The sequence below is a fragment of the Vanacampus margaritifer genome, chromosome 8 (assembly GCF_051991255.1).
Source record: "Vanacampus margaritifer isolate UIUO_Vmar chromosome 8, RoL_Vmar_1.0, whole genome shotgun sequence".
NCBI classification, from domain to species: domain Eukaryota; kingdom Metazoa; phylum Chordata; class Actinopteri; order Syngnathiformes; family Syngnathidae; genus Vanacampus; species Vanacampus margaritifer.
This window is the reverse complement of record NC_135439.1, coordinates 17758876-17775093: the sequence shown is the minus strand read 5'-3', so window position 1 is coordinate 17775093 and position 16218 is coordinate 17758876. Positions and strand designations below refer to the sequence as shown.

The window sequence follows — 16218 nt, the reverse complement described above, 5'->3', positions numbered from 1 at the left end:
AGAATGAAAAAAATGTGGTCTTATAGCAGTTACTATTATAAAACATGCTATTCAACAAATACGTAAAAGTCTGTCCTTTTACTGCCACTGTGATTAAACGCCATCAGGCCCCATTATGAACTGACAGGGCCACTGTAACTAACTAACCTTGGTAATAACAGACAGGCATGAAAGGCCACAGCTTCCTGGGCTAACAGCCAGCCATACATGCGGTGAAAACTATCCACTATTGATCACATGCAAGAGAGTCCCGTCTCAAGAATAAATGCACATCCAGGCCCACATTTACAGTACGTACATCTGATGATCAAATGTGTGACAATCACTTGGAGAGATAAAACAAGAAGAAATATCTCAATTGTGATTGGTAGAATTTGTGTGATTGGTGTCAGCCCAAAGGGCTCATGATGAAGGATATATGTATAATGTATACTCATACTAAAAATTATGTGATTGACATTTAATATGCTGATGCAAGAGAACCATGTTAGATAAAAAGCTACTCAATCAAAAAAAAATTCTGTAATATTTGTAAAACTACAATGCCTATAATTTTCACGCCAAAACCTGTTACGGTTATCTTTGGGCACATGAACATTGTCAAAACTCACAGGGACAGAAATGACCGAAAACACTTTCATTTAATACCATTTGCATCAATACCAACTAGCTGCTTGTCCTCCAGATTTTGGTCCAAAAGCATATTTTCAAAACACTAATTGCCGTCTTCAGTTATGCACATAAAAAAAAAAAAATCTTTGTAATAACCTTATTTGTGTTTATTTTTTGTCTTTATTTATTTATTAATGTATTTATTTTTGACAAAATATTCATTCCTGTAGATGTTTTATATGCTTAATTAATGTTTTGCACCTCAGTAGCTCATTCTCCACAGCTGCTAACAAAATGTCAATGTCCCCCATCTCTAGCCTGGCACTAGGATGACAAATGCTATGACCTAATGCCATTTGATGTCACTCTTGGAAGCAGTCCTCTATGCAGCTCATGTGCTGCACTGAATACAAGAAGCAGACAATTTAAAGGTCCATTGTTTTCAAGCTGTTGCTTTCTTTGTCCTCAAATGCACCACTATCATGTCTGGGGGGGGGGGGGGGGGCTGCATTACCCAATTAGGAACACCAGATGGGGAAACTTAGCTCCTCACTTACCATTTGAAAAAGAAATGGCAAACCAATAAGGTGGTGAATAATAATCCCCCCCCCCCCCACCCTTAAAGAAAAAAAAACTGCGTATCTAGATGTTCATTTTAGTTCATCCATGCGCCCTTATTTCACTTGTGAGACCTGGACATGAGAGCTGCTCCAAATTTAATCACTCCTTTGTCTCTCAGTCTCTTGAACGCCTCTAATAAAGGATCTTGATCTGTTGAGAATACAAGGTAGGTCATGCCAGGGAGATGTACTGCCAAGATCATCACACTTCCCCGTTCCCAAAGCTCATCTCCACATAGGATGGCAATTAGCATGTAGCGCAAGTGGCAGATTAATTGTTTCAAAAGAGGGAAAGCCGCGTGTGAGTGAGGCGCAGCGTGAATGGAGCATAGAAACAGCTGTCATCCACACGAGCCTGCAGCTGACAAGCTGGAGCACATACTGAAACTACAGCTGACAGGCTGAATGCAAGACATGTGTTGTATGCCTGACACACTCACGCAAACACACACGTGCGAGACGGTTCACTTGCCGCACAGGACCTTGTTTGCACCCATTTAACAGGAACTGGTGAAAGGCAGCAGAACCCAGCTGTTAAATATCATGATCCTGCATAGGTGGACAATTTGTTGTCATACATAAATAAAAAGAACAGAAAATTAAATATGAAAGTGGGCCATTCCCGGTCATGCATACGTCAAGCTGTTTCATGGGCTTTAATGTTAGCAACTCTCAAACAAACAAACAATTTATTATATTCAGGATGGCCAGGACAAGTACTTATTCTGAGGGCCGCCACGGAGTACGCATAGTGCGCAGGGCACCATCGTCCGTTTGGGGCCCCATTTGCCCGTGGGCACGCATTGCAATATCGAGTGTGCACGTCATTAGTGAGTTTCTGACATGCACTTGACATGTTGCTCAAACATCCGTGAGCACTTGTGCCAGGGGGTGGGGATTCACTCGTTGCGTGTGCATTGGATGCAACATTACTACGTTTGTTTTCATATAAAGACACAAAGAACCCACTTTCAAGTATTGTGATGGTCAGTTACACAAACAAGGTTTTGCAAAAAAAAATTGCTTAAATTCTACGATCCAGAGATGCGTGGAGAGAAGCAAAAGCAAACCAAGCACGTCATTCACGTTCGGCAGTAAACTCTGGTTGCGTTCAATGACCACTCATACAGTTGGATAGAAAAAACTCATTCAATGTATCAAACAGAAATAAATACTACGTGAGCACATTGCAGGGGTTACTTGGAATCATTTCATAATTTATTTCCCAGATCAAAATTCTCTGTCATAGACGCACCAAAATCAGAACAGCCGCATGGCAACCTAAATTTCTCATAAAACTCGAAAAAAAAGATTTTTTTTCTCGAAGCATACACAGCCTCAAAATATCCCACACTCTGTCTATTACTTTCCAAAGGGCAACATAAATAGGGCTCCGTTCTACATGATTACAAACATGTGATATCACAATGACGTGGAACTGGGAGAATCAACGAGTGATCAGACGCGATGGAAATATGCATGACATCAGCCAATCAGAGTGCAGGTTTTCCTTCTCTTCTGCAGTTTGCAAGTTGAAGACGTAAACAGAAAGTAAAAGAAACAAGAAGTAAACAATGACTGAACGTGCAGCAAAACAAGCCATGACTTAGTGTCATCTTCCCAAAATGAAACGGTTTCGACAAGATCGTTCCTCCCTGTCGCTTTTGGGGCGGTATTTTGAAGGAGTGAATGAATACGATGTGCAAGGTAAGTACTCGAAAACAGCTAACACAACAATCCTGTTGAATCATTAGAACAAGCTAGTGGAGCAACATGCGGAAAACATGCACAGGCTGCCGACGTACCGTTAGCAGTTTAGCCGCTAAAAAGTAGCCGTGCAGCCACTACTAGACCAAAGCAGCAATAAATCCCATCATCTATTGATCACCCCAACCCGTGTGAATTGCAAATGATTGTTGGTCTGCGAAAACTTGTTTGAACCAGTCCGTGGCGCAACAAAAGGTTGCCCCCCCACCCCTCGGGAAAAAAAAATCGGGGACACGTTCACACTTTTAAGGCCACCTAAAGGGGTAGCTGTGTCGGGCAAAATTCTTGCATATCTGTAAAATGACTACTTTATAGTAAATAAAAGAAAAAGACATCTTGCTTGAGTTTGTAAACACCGCTTCGACCACATAGATTGGTTGACACAAAAGAAATCTGCCTCGAAATTATAATTTATAATTTTAAAACTACATTTGTGACATCCGGCCCGCTATCGGCTACGGACATTTGCTGTAGTCTTTAGATGCATATCCTCTGCCAATGGGGACATGCCTGCCAATGAGGAAAGAAAAAGACGCAAGAACACATCATGTGACTATAACCAGGATGCTTTAAGTTCAGAGCAGGGAAGCATGTGGAGGCAGTAACGTCAGCCAGAAGAAAGCACTCTTCAAAACTTTGACCTTAGGGATTCAGGAAGATTGTAATTCTGCATTTGTGTCAAGGGAGCAGAATAATAAAAACAATAATCACTTGTGTCATCGGTGCTATATATCTCAAATGAAGGGGAAATGCTCTACTCTCAGTCCAAATGACACAAGCAGAAATCTGTCCACATGATTTTGTTTGATTACTTTTACCATAGTTCACTCAACCATAAACATGTATGACCCACCCATTACTAAAATTAAGAAAAAAACAACCTTGTTGATTCAGAGTGCTGTGGGCTGTCCTTGCCCCTGAATTATGTAAAATTGTTAATCATTTTCATGTTTAGATAAATGAAATAAGGCCATGTGTTTTATTTTTGCCATCAGTGGAAATAAAGCCCAACAGCGGAGTGTGTGGGCCATCTGGAATTTCATTCCTGATAAGCCTCCTTATTAGTGAAATTGAAAAAATATATAGTTGTAATGCTGATTTACACACTACATAACAAATTCAACTAGCTATTTGTGTCAGACACGGTCCAACATCACAAAGTGCTTTGATGCAGACTCTTTCAATTTCAGTGAGCTTTTACTGTTTGACAATTTTAAAGAAGAACGATAAATTTCAGAATTCAATTAATTCTCCAATTATTTGGCTAGCTGAGCTTCTCTGAGAAGTCAGAAATGAGTCAAGATCAGCATTCAAACGCTAAAACCGAATTTTCTGATCAGTACCGCACATGAACACTTCAGCATCTTATTTACTATTCTTATGTAAAACATTAGATTTGAATAGAAGTAGATACACACTAATAATGTTATTCATATTTTAGCAATTAAAATAGAATTTACATTAACTGAATTAAATTAGTTGTACACAATCGATGTATTAAACAGTTAAAGAAACAAAAATAGTTTGAGTAATTACAAATCACTAGCACAAGAAAGAAGCCATCTCCAAAACCAGCACTTTTTAGGAAACAACAACCCCCCACCCACAAAATTAGCATGAATGTTGGTGTGTGGGTGTGTGTGCGGTGGAAGGGGCGTGGTGTGATGCCAGAGAGGGTGAACATGCTTTTCCCCCCTGCCATACAAGAATAAAGTGTTATTTCACATCCACTACAGTAGGTGGCAGTGGTGCTGTCATTGTCGGAGTGTGCACAGCAGAGGTTTTTTTTTTTTGCACTGAGCATGTGCACATGGAGCACACACAGAGCACGAGATATGAAGTGCAGTGAACAGACCCTTAAGAGACACCATTAAGAAATACTGTATATAACACTGCTGTAAAGAAAGGTAGAGAGAGAGACAGAACTGCACAAGGTGGTTCCTCTATGTTGAGTTCACCTATGATTTTTGTTAATTGAAAATCGTAGAGAAAGAAAGAGAGACTAAAAACAATGTAATTATTTGCTGTAAGTTGATCTATACTTATTTATATTTTCTTTATAGTTTTCTTTAATGTTTATTAAGATAGGGATTTGACCCCATGACCTGAAAACTGTAAGGCAGATGTGCTAACCAGTCGCCCTCAGTTCCTATGTGTAATCATCATAATAATAATTAGTAAAGAGACCATATGTCTCTCATTCCAGTTTGCTACCTAGATAATTTGAATCAAACAGCTGTGAAGATTCATTAGGCCGGACCACACAACATCCAGATAACGATCCAGACAGTTCCTGTGTGGAAAACTGCTACAGCTCTGGGACTACAACTGGAAAAATGGTTGAGGTTAGTTGGCCTTCGGGACTGTGGAAAAAGTTAAATTGTCTTCAACAGTAATTTATGTGGGTTTTCTTTGCAAGATTATTCATGTTTTAGCCAATTATGCGAACAAAGCCTGTTAAATCCCTCAAGCAATTCAAAAAAGATAGCAACTGAACCACTGTTGGCTCACTGTGCGCCTAACTTCATGCCTCAAGGTTATTATGACCATAAATAAATCAACAATAATAGAGAGATGCAGAAAGTGATAAATGCTCTCAATAGTTCAGTAATTGATAGTGTCATGTCTAGAAAATTGCTCTGTTGCTAATTACCGGTAGTATTATTCTATCGGAAAAAGTTAATTTTTTCTCACTGCAAAAAGTAGGATTATTTGCCTTATTGCTACAAAACATTGACAAAGACGAATAACGACAGCTGTTGACATATACGCCTAAGAGTATACTGTCTATTCAAATCACTCTTACCCATATGAACTGTGAAGCTCTATCTGGGTTAAGTAGTATTATCAGAGGGGTTCCACTAATTTCATTTTAGCCACGCAGACCATCAGTCATCCGGAGAGTTAAACTAATTACACTGTGATAATCACAGTAGCATATGCTCAACTGTTACCCACAATGCATCAAAACATTAAACCATGAAAAATGAAGCCACAGATTTCTCCTCTGCTACATTTCCTAGACACTATGTACTATGTGCAGTTTACTTCCCTGTCCTTGACACTTGTTCAAAGAGAGAAGATGTTAGGGATCCGATGTTGATATTGGACGTCGGTCCGATATCAGCCAAAAAAACAGTATTGGATTATTATCTAAATCCAAAGTCTCCAACAACCAATACTGTATTTATTAGCACTCATACTTATACAAGAAAGTCCATTCCAGATCCCATTCCTGCTCTTCAGCAGCATATGGACTTAGCACGCAGAGCCCACATGTATTGTTTTAGCAATGTCAGTTCAGACTCCGTCGTAAGAAAATCTTTTCAAAACGGCAGAAATTTTCCAATAGAAAAAAACTGATCAGGTCCTCAAAACTGAGGTACTTAACAATACAAAAGTTATCTGGATGGTGTTTCCCCCCACCTTTTTGTATTGCATATTTTAATTAGTTTTTAAATTTTATTAAAAAATTTTGAAATTCTGTGTTGTTTCACTTGAAATTAGTTTAGCAGGAAAAAACTTTAAACAATCAAAAGTTTGATTTCAAGTTAAAGGATGTTTGTGCAGTTTGTCACTTTGTTTTACTCGCGACTGCCACCTCTGGCCCAAAGCGTAACTGCAGCATCTGTGTCATGCTCGTTCATGGTACCCGTGCGAGTATGTGCACGATCTTAAAGCGACAGCCACAGTTGACAAACAAAAACATGACTTCAAATGAGGTAGGAAAAACTTTGCCCCTCCCATCACCAAAGAAACTGTTGAGTTTGCAGGGTCCGCACACTCTACTCTAAAGGGACGATAAAAGCTCATAGATGCAGTCAGAGTAAAACAGTCAGGGATCTTCATAGTCATCTAGGCATAGTGGAGCATGCATGATGTAGAAAAAAACTTTAACATTACTTTTTTTAAATGGCACAATGCACTTTTAACCCCTGGGCGTTATTTGACCATGTTTTGGCTTTTTGTTGGTTCTGACCAAGCCATTTCAAAATAAAATAACGCCCAGGGGTTAAGGGTTTATTTGTACTCTAAATTATTTTGTAGCCACACATACAGCAAATGTGGTCCAATCCCCAGCTACAGAAGCTAGCTCTTGGGACATGGAATGTCACCTCTTTGGCGGGTAAGGAGCTCGAGCTGGTGTGTGAGGCAGAAAATTTTTGACTAGATATAGTCGTACTTTCCTCCACACACGGCTTGGGCTCTGGTACCAATCCTCTCGAGAGGACTCTCTTCCACTCTAGAGTTGCCCACGGTGAGAGGCGCAGAGCAGGTGTGGGCATACTTATTGCCCCTCGGCTTGACGCCTGTACGTTGGGATTCACAATGGTTGACAAGAGGGTAGCCTCCCTCCGCCTTCGTGTCGGGCGACGGGTCCTGACTGTTGTTTGTGCATTTGCACCAAACAGCAGCTCAGAGTACCCAACCTTTTGGAGTCCTTGCAGGGTGTGCTGGAGAGCGCTCCCCCTGGGGACTCCCTCATTCTGCTGGGGGACTTCAATGCTCACGTGGGCAATGACTTTGAGACCTGGAGGGGCGTGATTGGGAGGAACGGCCCCCCTGATCAGAACCCGAGTGGTGTTCTGTTATTGGACTTCTGTGCTCGCCACGGACTGACCATAACGAACACCATGTAAAAACACAAGGGTGTCCATATGTGCACTTGGCACCAGGACACCCTAGGCCGCAGTTCGACGATTGACTCGGATTTGCGGCCGCATGTTTTGGACACTCAGGTGAAGAGAGGGGTGGTGCTGTCAACTGATCACCACCTTGTGGTGGGTTGGCTCCGATGGCGGGGGAAGATATCGGGTCAGACCTGGTAAACTCAAACGTATTGTGAGGGTTTGCTGGGAACGTCGCTGGAAAGGTAGTTGGAAAGCTCCTCGGTGTCAAGGCCCCGGGAGTGGATAAGATCCGCCCGGAGTTCCTAAAGGCTCTGGATGTTGTGGGGCTGTCGTGGTTGACCCGCCTCTACAATATTGCGTGGACATCAGGGACAGTGCCCCTAGATTCGCAGACCGGGTTGGTGGGCCCTATTTTTTAGAAGGGGGACAGGAGTGTGTGCTCCAACTATAGAGGGAACACACTCCTCAGCCTCCCTGGTGAGGTCTATTCAGGGGTGCTGGAGAGGAGGGTTCATCGGGAAGTCGAATCTCAGGTTGAGGAGGAGCAGTGTGATTTTCGTCCCGGCCGTGGAACAGTGGAACAGCTCTACACCTTTGGCAGGATCCTCGAGGGTGCATGGGAGTTTGCCCAACCAGTCTACATGTGTTTTGTGTGTTCCTCGGGGGGTCCTGTGGGGGGTACGTGGTACTGAGCCCCCTGATACGGGCTGTTCGGTTCTTGTACATTGTGGTCTGCATTGCCGGCAGTAAGTCATAATCGTTCCCAGTGAGGGTTGGGCTCCGCCAAGGCTGCCCTTTGTCACCGATTCTGTTCATAACTTTTACGGACAGAATTGCGTTGAGGTGATCCGGTTTGGTGGCCTCAGTATTGCATCTCTGCTTTCAGATGATGTATTGCTGTTGGCTTCATCAAGCTGTGATCTCCAACTCTCACTGGAGCGCAGCCGAGTGTGAAGCGGTTGGGATGAGGATCAGCACCTCCAAATCCGAGACCATAGTCCTCAGTTTGCAAAGGGTGGCGTGCTCTCTCCGGGTCGGAGAGGAGATCCTGCCCCTAGTGGAGGAGTCCAAGTATCTTGGGGTCTTGTTCACGAGTGAGGGCAGGAGTGAGTTGGACATCGGCAGGCGGGTCGGTGCAACGTCTGCAGTGATTCGGGCTCTGTATCGGTCTGTTGTGGTAAAGAATGAGCTGAGCCAAAAGGCGGAGCTCTCGATTTACGTCCCGGACACAAGTGGCCGAAATTAAGTTTCCTCCACAGGGTGTCCGGGCTCTCCCTTTGAGGTAGGGTGAGAAGCTCGGTCATTCGGGAGGGACTCAGAGTCGAGTCACTGCTCCTCTGTGTTGAGAGGAACCAGTTGAGGTGGCTCAGGCATCTGGTTTGGATGCCACCTGGAGAGGTGTTCCAGGCATGTCCCACCGGCGGGAGGCCCCGGGGACGACCCAGGACACGCTGGAGAGACTATGTCTCCCGACTGACCTGGGAAAGCCTTGGGATTTCGTCGGAGGAGCGGGTTTAAGTGGCTGGGGAGAGGTAAGTCTGGGATTCCCTCCTAAGGCTGCTGCCCCCGCAACTTGACCCCAGATAGACGGTAGTAAATGGATGGATGGTGGATATAGAGAAAATAAATAAAGGAATCATTTTGAATACATTTCATTTTATAAAATAACATTAAAGTAGAACTATTTCAAATACATTTTGCTTCACTTTTAGACAAGAAAATATAGTTTGCTTCTATACACAATGTGATTTTAAGAAACAAAAACTATTGATTCTAGAAAAAAAGAAAACCAATTGTTCATTCATTATGGTGTCACATTTTTATTGTCTAATAAAGCCTCAGTTACCTACAATTAACCTGCATAAAGAAATTGCTCCTCAAAGTTAGAAAGTTGCTCCTCAAATCAAGCCTTTGATTCACAAAACTGCTACGCAAAGAAAAGAAAAATCGAAACCTGACTAGCATGTCTGCAAATGATTACATTGAACTTGCAATTGACAGTTTCATTCATGCTACCTTTTACTCATGTGAGCACATTTTTTTAATTAATTAAAAGCAATATGACCCTTGCATTCAACCCATCCTGGGTAATAAAAAAACCCAGCATCCTTTGGGCCAGCAAGTCAAGCTTCAGCTAAGACCGACCCTGTCTCAGGCAGCTGCTGATTGGACACACATCTACTAACGTGGCCAATCCGGAGACACAATATATGGTGTGTTTGCTGCTATTACAAAAAAAAGGTGCATCAGGTAGATGTGTAAAATCACAGGACAACCTCTGTAGTGTATTTAAAAAAAGAAGCAACATAGTGGACACTTTGAAAAGGCATTTAACCAAAAAACTGTTTAACTCAAATGAAATGAATGGTTTCCAATGACATGGTTTCCTTCTCCCTATTACGTGGCAAAACACCTTTCCTCATCGTCATCTCATCATCTTTATCTTTCCTCTCCATGTTTGACCGTCAGGGTTGCTTGGTTTCAGTCCAAAGGGCAGGTGATAATGACTTCTCTCCCTCCCGAATCCACCAAATCGGTGACTCCTAATATATATAAAGTATATGGATGTGTGGGTGGGTGTATGTATTTACAATTGCAGGTGTTGGTTTCTAGCATTAAACCGCTGAAGGGAGAGGCTCACATGAGACTCCATGGATGATAAATCCTTAGCACTAACAGACAAACAAGCTCCACCCACACAGACACCGAATGATGCCCACGCACAAACATGAAAAACTGATGTAATCCAGACAGAAGTAAAAAAAAAAAAAAAAAGAGAGAGAGACTGGAGGGGCTCAAGACTGAGAACATTGGGCTAGTCTCGAGGGTGTCTCTTAACCTGGCCTCCATCTCTTCTGGCACATAACGTGAGAAACACTCACAAGAGGCTTTAAGCTTTGCGCTGTATTGATTGCTATCAGACTAGAGGCAGTGGAATACTTCTTTTTTCTCATTCATAAGTATAAGAAGGTAATAATAGCCTCTCATCCCATTGCATTCCCTTTTATACCTGTGGGATGAGACAAACACATGAGTGGGCGGGTGGACGGAGCAAAGCATCATAAGACATGCCCACCTTTTCTGTAGCTCACAAACCTCCAAGGCAAGTACTATTCTCTCTACTGATATTTTCATTTCATTGCCTTACTGCAATTAGGTGCATCCCAAGCTGAAAAAGGCATAAACCTACTGTACACACAGTACATACACCTACGTACGCGAATGCATACACATGCATGCACAAACAAGCAGACACGGCCTTGCTGCTCTCGAGTCTAAATTTGCAAAATTATAGTATGCTGGTTTCAAGGCTGCCACCATATCATTTCAGAGTTCAGACAGAAGAACTACGAATATTTTAATTATGGTCATCTTTGGTTCAGTGGTAGAGTGGTCAACCCGCAAGCCTGAAGTTGTGGTTTCGATCCCAGGCCATTGTGACCATGTCGAAGTATCCACGAGCAAGATATTGAACCCCAGTTGCTCCTGATGCTTCATTATCAGTAGGTGAATGAGTAGTCAAAATGTAATGCGCTTTGAGGGCCTTGTAAGTTGGAAAAGTGCTATATACAGTAAATGAAGTACCGTTTACCATACATACACAGTATATTTGTCTGTGCAGAGTTCACTTCATTTTAATGTACTGTCTAATTAATATTGTACAGCTTTTGACAGCGAAAAAACACCTACTCCTTCTTTAATTATATTGTATACAAGTGGAGTTCGGATATAAGAAAGATGAATAATATGAAATCAGACAGGGTAACAGACAGGTAACACTTGTCACAGTAAACAATGTCAATGTATAGTTCATGTCTTTTTATTTCATTCAAACCCAAATACTACTATAATACTTTGTCCTTACAAAAACATATTTATACTATACTGCAGAAGGCTTTGAGACGGCGTCTGACATAAGGAGGTCGCTTAAAGCAATGGTAGTTATTATAAAAAATGGCCAGCAGGTGGCATCAGAGTATAAGAGATCATCCATGTTGCAACAAGCTCTTTTTGCCAGTGTTTTCAACAAGTTTGTGAATAATGATGAAACTTAGCTATATTCTAATGCTAATTGCTGCAAAACGGAAACAGATACAAAAATACTTTTTTTTTTCCTGATGAAAGAAAAGACTCTAATCTTTCTTTTGGTAGGTACCATGATTTTATCGCAATAGAACAGAATATTCTGTGGACCGCAAAATCTGTCAAAATCCAGTAAAACAGCCGGGAGCGAAGGGGGTTGCTTCAGTGAAAAGTGAATGAGTTAATAATCAAATCAAAATTATCCATTGCTCCCTTCATACAGTCTTCTTTAAGTAGCACACAATCTTTTGTATCTGCTGACTATGTAATTGATAATGATCAATATACAAATGACAACATCGCTTATTTGGGCTAACTGAAGAAAGTATTGACCCTTTCTTTTGCTTTCAACACCCCTAAAATATGAACATATCCAAACATATGAATGTTCTCCCTGCTTGTGTGTGTTTTGTCTGTCTTTCTCCCACATTCCAAAAAACATGCATATTAGACTAATTGAATACTCAAAATGCATTACAGCAGACTGGTGGTCATGTTTGTGTTGAATGAAAAAACATTTGCTTTTATTTTGGAAAATGATCAACAGTTTTGCCTTTTTTTTTTATGTTATGGACCAAACCATTAACTAAGTCAGAAATAATTTATGTTAGTGCACTTTCTATACTATCAATTTGAAATAAAGGTGATGAAAACATAAAAATAAAAAAAAATCTGATCCAACGATAATAATTGACAGATTAAATAATTATTTAAATAATTAATTTTTTTAGTTGCAGCCCTGCAGATGAACTTTATGTGTTTCACCTGAGATTTTGCTGTAAATCAAACTACAATTTGAAAGCAGTGCATCCACAAGCAGATTATTTTAATGCAGTGTACATGATATAGCAAAATGCTCCCTATTTTATAGTGGGAACTAAAATAAACAGAACACATTTTCATTACAGTATTTACTGTATTTCTCAGAAATCAAACCATTATGAAAGTCTTACATTTTACTCTGAGTAAGATATTTATTGTTTACAAGTAAATGTTGTTATTGAGTCATCATCATACGTGTGTTTGGTTGACTCTTTGTTTAACTCAGGATGTCCTGTCTGACAGGACAAAGCAGACATGAAACAAGGAAGAGCAAAAGTGTCTGCACACTGCTGAACTCACAGAAAATGAGGAACAGATTCCTGTTGTCACAACTTTATAGAGCATAAGTAGAACATATTATTGTAAAGGCAATATTTGACTATACTTCTCCTTTAACTGATAAAGCAATATAAATAAATTCACAAAATTTTATTTTTTTAAATTTGTAATGTATTTTTATTTTGAAGAAATTAAAGCAACAAAAAAAAAAACGAAGGGGACAATTAGGAGTGGAAAGAGCCATCTAGATTTACTGTACTTTTAAAGTAAACCTTAACTGGGAAAAGGGATGGACTGGCCATCGGGCATTTCGGGAGTTTCTCAGACGACCGGTCGCTGCCCCTCACCGTCGTTAATTACTAAACGTATTAATCAGCGCATGTCGCCATGCACACTGAATAGTAACCGCAGCCTAACATCCCAATTTTTTAAGTTTGCTGGCACCATCTAGCATTCATGTCTCAAATTTTTGCACGCAACTCGTGAAAAAAAAAACGGCCTCATAAGTTGGGTCCGTCATAGGTATCGGGCTGATACCAACTTTATTTTAAGTTATTGGGTATCCATGGTGGCTGTCAATAACCTCGGCAGCAGTTGGCGCTATACTGCGCTAGTTTGACACATCTGTGAATCATCATCAGCTTCAGAAAGAAACTTTGTCCATAATTTTTTTGAGTTAGAAATTTTCTGTGTCAAAGGTATTGAGTACTCAAAGAGTGAATACTGTGCTGGTATCGGTCTGACATCTGTCATAACCAGTCAGGCAAGAGCAGTATTCTTGCTGATGCATTGAAACGTATGGACCTGTGTGACAACAGTATCATGTAACCCAACTGACAAAATCCCTCATTTAAAGTCCTCAAAATGTGTGGGAAAGAAAAGGAAAATAGGGGTGATAACCGTAATTGGGAGCATCTATTCTGTCCCATTGTTGACAGTATATTAACTAGGGGTGTGCCAAAAAATAAATTCTCATAAGAATCGTGATTCTCATTTAGTACGATTTAGAATCGATTTTAAATGTCCCAAAATCAATTTTATTTAAATTATTTTATACTGTCTTGCCTTTGTGTGTGCCTTTATTTGGAGCGCTGTTCATGTTGTACCCGGTTTGGCCACTTAGGGGCAGTGTGGTTCCACGCAGTCTAATACACTATTAAGTTGTAGCCACATTAGAGCGTAGAAAGAAAAAGTCACAATCAAGTTATTTCAATAAAAGTTGTTTTTTTTGCAGTGTGGAGCCGTTCTTTTGAGTGATAAAAGTGTCGCGAGTAGCGCGCTAATTAGCATTAGCGAGTCAGACTGGAGTAGATCATTACAATTCCTTGCACATCACAATCGAAAATCGATCCTGAATCAAATCGCAGACCCAAAAAACGGAATTGAATCGAATCAGGAGACATTTAAAGATTCCCACCCCTAATATTCACTATATAACCTTGTTGAGACAGCCCTTGGCTGCACTTTAGTGTTTTAAAGCAATACATTCAATGTAGAACAAGTTGTCGGTTGTCGGTCACTACATTGTCCAACTAGCTTGTCCAACAAGGACTGCACAGTATGGACAAGGATGTTAATGGACCCTGATTGCTAAATACTGTATCTTTGTCAGGCCTCACTGCAATGCTGGAATATTCCAGGGGTTAATAGCTTTATTGAATCGGAAGCGCTGACCGCATTAAAATCAGCTGGACATCCCAGACTAAAGTTGACACAAAGCTGCGCTTCATTTGTAGTCTGTGCGCGAGTATCACAGAGAAAGCACATGTTGCTTTCATGAGGAATAAACTGCATAGAGTAAACACAAACAAGCCTAAACCTTTGTTCCTCACACCTCCTGTCCACTCCAGATAAGTTTCATTGTCATAACAAATGAAAGCATGTTAAATTATGAGTTGAGATGTCACTCAAACTTGGTAAACACCTCTGCACCACACTAGTTTTATTATATATTATAAGTGACACGAGAGCCATACAGGATATCATGTTCCTGCCTGTCCATTGTTTGTTTTGCCCAGGGAAACAGGATATTCACACAGTGCAAACCAGCTGACATGACATGAGTATGCTGAAAAACCTGGATGCCGGTTAAAAAAGAAAAACAAACTCATATTCTGACTTGCGTCTTTTCTAGCTGTTTATGTTGCATTACTCCATTCACATGAGTGTAATTGACAAACTGCTGTCAGTGTGTAAAGCACTGATGTTGGCATGTCAACAATTCCCAGCTGATAGTTCAACACACCTCTCACAATCATTATAGACAGTTAGCAAAAGCACATTTAGTTTACAATTGGCACATTTTGCAAGCATCCATTTCAAACAATAGAGATAAAAGTCAACAAATGTGCGCAAGATTGAGGCACTTCGTTATGCGGTCGTATATTGTTTTATCCAATTATAACCAAAGCTAAATGTCTATATATAATATTATGAGGAAAACGTCCTCTCACCTTGTGTCTTTTGTTGTCCTCGGATCGCCCCCGCTTGTTATTGTTTGTGCTCACGAGGTGTCAGCCGGCCGACCGGCGCAGATCCGAAGCAAACTCCACGCGTACAATATTGTGAGAATGAACAAACGAGCGGAGTTCATTGTTTAGATCGGACTGTTAGAACCGGCAAAAGACAACAACGATAGCGCTCACTCCAGATAGCCGGCCGGTCCCATCATCAATTCGCACTGCCCGCCTCCTCCTCTTCCTGATCCAGCTGGTTGGCCAATAGAGGAGCGCTGCGGGACCACCATCAATTGAAATAGCTAGTATACAAGACAACAGTATCATGTAGACATATACTTGGAGTAAAAAATAAATAAATTAATTAATAAGTTAATTAATAATAATAATAATAATAATAATAATAATAATAATAATAATAATAATAATAATAATAATAATGATAATAATAATAATAATAATAAACAAACAAACAAAAAAACAAATAAATAAATAAAGTGATGTAACCACGCCCCCTTACACACACCTTTTTTCCCCATCGAAAATTCAAAGGATTATCTGATATTCAGTATACCTTTGTAATCAATCAACCTGTGAATACCCATTAATCATGAACATGCATAAAATAATGGCACTTAGTGTAAGAATGCTACAGTGTGTCACTGTTTTTGTTATTTCTTTTCATAAAGCAACAGTGTGTAGGATTTAGTGTCATCTATTTATCTTCATTTGAAAAACCCACTATTAATTTCATGCCCTGCGATTGGCTGGCAACCAGTTCAGGGTGTACCCCGTCTACTGCCCGTAGCCAGCGTCCACCGCGACCCTTGTGAGGACCAGCAGTTAAGTAAATGGATGGATGGACTATTGATTTCAATAATATGCAAAAAAAAATCCCATCAACGTACATAATATATATATATATATATATATATATATATATATATA

At 40.6% G+C, this 16218-nt stretch overlaps 1 protein-coding gene across 1 annotated transcript in view; it reads right to left on the bottom strand.

Moving 5' to 3' along the window:
* Positions 1 to 15470, bottom strand: part of frmd4ba (FERM domain containing 4Ba) — a 54357-nt gene extending 38887 nt beyond the window's left edge. The window contains exon 1 of the mRNA XM_077572491.1: positions 15268 to 15470. The gene's annotated coding sequence lies outside the window, so the exon portion shown is untranslated. The remainder of the gene's footprint in view (positions 1 to 15267) is intronic.
* Between the last annotated feature and the right edge of the window lie 748 nt (positions 15471 to 16218).